Consider the following 6,000-nt stretch of genomic DNA (forward strand, 5'->3'; position numbering starts at 1 on the left):
AATCTCTATTATCAGTGGTTTTTTGTTTTCTTCTGTGAAAAGCCTTGTTCATATTCTTTGCCCATCTATTGGGTTGTTTCTTACCTGTAAAGGCTCTTTTTCTCTTAAAGATATGTTAAACATGTTTAAATTATTTTCTCTGTGGTGTCTTTTGCCATACAGAGATTTTGTTTTTATGTTACTGTATCTGAGAATCTTATGTTTTATGACATAAGCTCCTATTGGATATCAAAAATGTCTCTCCTTCCATCATAATAAATGGTAGACATTGGTTTAGTCTTCCTCTTGCTTGAGAAATCCTAATGCCAAGGAGTCACTATGAATTTAGGAGTAGTTTTAAATTAATATGCATTTAATTCATCACAAGACTAGTTACATACTTTTTTGAAAGTATGAATAATACATGTATGGTTGAAAATGATTTCGTTTATAAACAGTGGTCCACACATCACTGGATTCATGGCACCTGAATACCATCATTTTAGAACAAAGTTGGATATGATATATAATTATTATATAAGTCTAATCTTATACCACACCCAAGGGGACAAAGCACTGCAGAATCCTAACATGGCATCCGAGCCATCAATTGTCGATTGTGTTTGCTACACTTTTAGTGCTGAGTGTTTTATTTTACTTAGAGTCTTCAAATATGGATTCTCCATGTACAATGTACACGGTAGCTCTATAATCAAAATTGACTGATTAACAAAGTGGACAACAGGAAAACACAGTCTCTGAGATTTGCTCAGTGGACTCAAATGTTGCCCTGAAATCAGCCTTTAAACTGAAAAATAGTTACACCTGAGAGCCACTTCTGTCACTAATAAAGGGGATGGGGTATCTCTGGGAAAAGACCTTGGATCAGTCAAAAAGATACTAATACTAATAATTATTAGAGCAAACACTTACATAGTTAAGTGCTTTACAGACTATCTCATTTAAAGCACCAACATGAGATGAGGTACTATGATTATCTCTCCTTACAGATGAGGAAATCAAGGCACAACAAAGTTGAAGTGATTGGAGGACAACTATTTGCAGAGCTTGACCATTTCTCTCCACATACGGAAACTGCCGTTGGTGCCAATGCCATTGGGTTATAACAGAATCGCATCTGCGGTTCGTGAGACACCATAATGGGATTAAACCGCAATGGTGATGCTTCTGACATGTGGATTTGGAGTGAGGTGGGGAGTCCTTTTGCAGAATTATTCTTGGTGGTATCCAGAATGTAAATGTATACCTTGTCAGAGTTAATTAAATAATCAGCTTCCGATCTGGGTTGGAGTATCCAATTGTCTGTCTTTTATTTTACCCAACCTGGTCCTGTGTAAGATTTGACTTTTTATTACACTAAGTGTAATAATTTTCTGGCATTTTATATCCATACAGGAAGAGAGAAAGAAGTGAAAAACGCTTGCAATCATTTGGATCATGAATAGCATAGACAAAATCAATCAGGAAATCAGCTATCTTGACAACTTAATGGCCAAAATGTGATTAAGTTATTTACATGTATTTAATCAATTATTGTTCATTTGCCATGTTTTTCAAGCCTTCTCACGGTAATGAAAACATCAGAACACTTATCTTCTGCTACAGTTAGCTTCCACAACTTTAAAATAGACACTGAGGGGGCAATCAGTACAGAGGAAGACAAAAGAAATGTGCTTACAAAGAGAGCCAACTAAAATTAAATCTTCATGAAATTAAGAGATGGATGCCTCAGTGTTTTGGTATATCCACAGTTAAGTCATCACAGGGCACGTCAGTGTATTTAACAAAAGTTGTCTGTTACTTCTGCCATCTGTATATGTATCACCTGGAAGCTTTAATGGCATGACAGAGATGAGGGACTCCTGCCCTTGACTTGATTTTCATCCAGGCCTCAGAATGACTGCTCTCATCCTTGCTACTATGTTCAGAGAATAATTTTTAATGGGGTTAGTGTTCAGGTCAACATTTATTTTTATTTATTTATTTTAACTTTTTATTGGAGTATAGTTGATTTACAATGTTGTGTTAGTTTCTGCTGTACAGCAAAGTGAATCAGTTATACATATACTTATATCCATTCTTTTTTAGATTCTTTCCTCATGTAGGTCATTACAGAGTATTGAGTAGAGTTCCTTGTGCTATACAGTAGGTCCTTATTAGTTATCTATTTTATATGTAGTAGTGTGTATATGTCAATCCCAATCTCCCAATTTATCCCTCCCCCCTTTCCCACCCCCAGTAACGATAAGTTTGTTTTCTACATCTGTGACTCTATTTCTGTTTTGTAAATAAGTTCATTCGTACCATTTTTTTAGATTCAACATATAAGCGATATCATATGATATTTGTCTTTCTCTGTCTGACTTACTTCACTCATTATGACAATCTCTAGGTCCATCCATGTCACTACAAATGGCATTATGTCATTCTTTTTATGGCTGAGTAATATTCCATTGTATATATGTACCACATCTTCTTTATCCATTCCTCTGTTGATGGAGATTTAGGTTATTCCCATGTCCTCGCTATTGTAAATAGTGCTGCAATGAACATTGGGGTGCATGTATCTTTTTGAATTATGGTTTTCTCCAGATATATGCCCAGGAGTGAGATTGCTGGATCATATGGTAGCTCTATTTTTAGTTTTTTAAGGAACCTCCATACTGTTCTCCATAATGGTTGTACCAGTTTACATTCCCACCAACAGTGTAGGCGGGATCCCTTTTCTCCACATCTTCTCTAGCATTGTTTGTAGATTTTTTGATGATGACCATTCTGACTGGTGTGAGGTGATACCTTATTGTAGTTTTGATTTGCATTTCTCGGATAATTAGTGATACAGGTCAACGTTTAGGATGGAGACCTTAGAAATGTCAGGATTAAGGTGTCTAGAGAAGGTCCTCAGTAATTATGGAGAACAATGACCCCAGCAGCCCACAACACAAATGAACCACAATACCTAGAAAAGTTTTGAGTGTCCACCTCTCCCTCCTTTGATCTCCTGGCTTTCTCTCTGGATCTCTCTCTTCCCCTTTTCTCTTTTGTTGCTCATTCACTCCCAATTTCTCCTCCTCTTTTCTTCTCTCTCCCTGGCTTTGTTTTCTTTCATCCTAGTTTGTTTTTTGTTCAAATCCTCACACCATGTATGTTTCTCATAAACTCATAACTAACACACAATAATAGTTCATTAAATTTCTCTTATTATTGGGTGGAGGCTTCCTGAGAGAGAGCTCAAAGAGGGATTCAAGAAAAAGACATTAGAATTAAAAGTCCTTGATAGCAGAAAGCTTTATGTGGAACAAAAGTGTGACATCCTTCACGCTGTGTCCTCTAAGAGCATTAAACTACATCTGGGGAGGGTCATAAGGTGACTTAGTTGAGATGGAAGGATGGTCTCAGTCACATGTGACAGATTGGAAGGAGTTTGAAGACCCAAGTGGAGGAAGATGAGAAAAGCACATTGAAAATATGTTCTGTGCAGTGCATGTGTTGGGCACTAAGTAATGCCACTAAGGTGGCATTCTGTGAAATGCCACAAATAAAGTGTCATTTCAATAAGGTGAAATTTAACAGGGTTTGGTGTGATTAACAAACGTCCATAGGAGTTTTAGGGACTCATTATGTCAGCTATGACAAGGAAGTGATATTGCTGCTCTGAAAGGACTCCTTGGGGGGGCTTCCCTGCAGGTGAAGGGGTGGGAAAGTGGGCAGGGCTTTGTGCCTCTCCACCCCTGCTTCAATCACAGAAACTCCTCTTTTATTTGTCTTATACATTGGGTCCTGTGTAAGATTTAGTTTGAAAAAAGGTTTACCCACTAGGAAAAAAAAAGAAACAGTTTTAAAGTGATGGTGTTCCCTATTTGTAGAGCCCAGGGTGGTGGTATCACCTACCTGTGCCCAGGTGTTCTGCCTTGGATAAGGAAGCCATGCCATGGTCCACAGAGGGCATGGAAAGCCCACTTTTGCACTATGGTTAATTGGTTGCTAATAGATATTACAGTTAACATTTATTGGGCACATAATATGTGCCAGGCATTATTCTGATGATTTTTGTCCCTGTTGTATCTTTTAGTTATTACTGTATTAAATCAATTGTTGGACAACACATTTGTATATTTATGTCTTGAAAGCTGGGCTGCCTTTTATAATCAATGGCAACTTAAGGTTAATAAAGTCCAATTAGCCACCTACCCTCATATTTATGAGGTAACTGCTATTGTTTTACATTTTACAGATGAGAAAACTGAGGCACAGAGAGTTTAAGGAACTTGTCCAAAGTGGCACTTATAAGAGGTGATGTGATGGCTACTGCTAAACATCAAGATTGCCACTGACTAGGTAATAAGATGGCCTAGGATGATGCCTGTTAGTGCTGAGAATAAAAGGTTTGATATGGAAACCATGATGATGGTGGCAATATATCACAGCCATAATATGAAATTATGCATAACTTGTCAGAAAAAAAGAAGACTAAGTGTTACATTTCTGTATATTTTCTATAAACTCTGCCCTCTCTAACTTCATTATTCACAGTAAAAATTATCTATTAATGAAAAAGATGATGAGAAGGTTTTTCGCCTTTAAAGGTTATAACTTAGGTAAGTCCATCAAAACTGTCTTTGCACATAGCAAGGACCCATTAAATGTCAGTTCCCTGCTTTTTTTCAGGGGTCAAAAAAACTGTCTTGTGGATCATACTTTTAAAATGTCATGGTGGTGGCTACCACCTCGGATATTAAATTTATTTGCTAAATAGAAGTGTAAGCATTGGGGAATATTGCAGTTAGAGCTTTGATGATTCCAGTTGATTTCTAAACAGATTTATAATGTGTAAAACAATTTTCCTGACTACTCAAGAAATAGGAAAAGCATTTAGGCTTTGTAGATGATCATCTACAATTTTTTACTATAAGTTCACTGGAACATCATGGAGGAAAGGTGAAGAGAATTAAAATTAATAGCTATGGTCAGGGACAGAATGTCTTGATTGTTAGAAAAGTGAATAAGAACAAAACCAACAGGAGAACTCAGTATACGTCCACTTTGTGTGAGCATGAGGTGGGGAAAATTCACGGTTTCCCTGTCACCTAGTGAGAGCAAGTAGGCAAATGACGTGAATTTAGCACACGTCACCTAAGAGGTCTGTGGCTTAGGAACATGCTGAGTCAATTTGATACTTGAGAATTTACATCACCTTGATAGTGGACTTCCCCAAAAGTGGAATTCTAAGCAACCTCATATCCCTGCCTGGGGAGAGCAGAGATTTCCTTTTTCCTCTGTCTCTGACTGTCCAAATCATGCGATGGATACAAACCAGACCTCATTCCCTCCACCCACATTTTCCTTTACATAATACCACAGTAAGATTTTTCCTACAGCTTAGTCACTGGTAGATTAAACAGTATCCTGAAAATTAGGAGGCAAGCTGACAAAACTGCTTTCAAGGAATTTTTTTAAATCTCTAAATTGAGGATTCTTAAATTCATTATTCAGCAATTCCCATAAGAATGTTCCAGTCTGAAAGATAAAATGGCTTGCTATTTAAAACAATAAATAGGAAGCATTACATCATCAGAAAACATTTATTGAGGCTGTGTGTATTTGGTATCCTCCTTGATGCTATCAGGTCACTGCTCTATGAAGATACAAAGCAAACCTTACTAATACACATGATTGAGGAAATGAAAGCATGCTGGTCTTTATGTGTGAAAATGACACTAAATATGATCAGACAAATGTGCATTTGAGGTTTGTTTTACAGTTGCACTGAGTTTTCTTTCCATAATTTCTGTAGCACATTTACTGCTGGTGATCTGTGTCATAATTCTAAGATGATTAGCACAGGTTAGACGTATAGACTTGGCTCACAAAATGGTTTTTGGCTTTGAGATCTTGATAGTAACTCAAACCATGAGCAAGTACTATCATCGTCTTATGACTGATGCTTCAGTAAAAGTAATCTGGACTTATATGAATTCGGGAAAGGTTAGTAAAACCTAC

Source organism: Mesoplodon densirostris, chromosome 1, assembly GCF_025265405.1.
Source record: "Mesoplodon densirostris isolate mMesDen1 chromosome 1, mMesDen1 primary haplotype, whole genome shotgun sequence".
Taxonomy (NCBI): domain Eukaryota; kingdom Metazoa; phylum Chordata; class Mammalia; order Artiodactyla; family Ziphiidae; genus Mesoplodon; species Mesoplodon densirostris.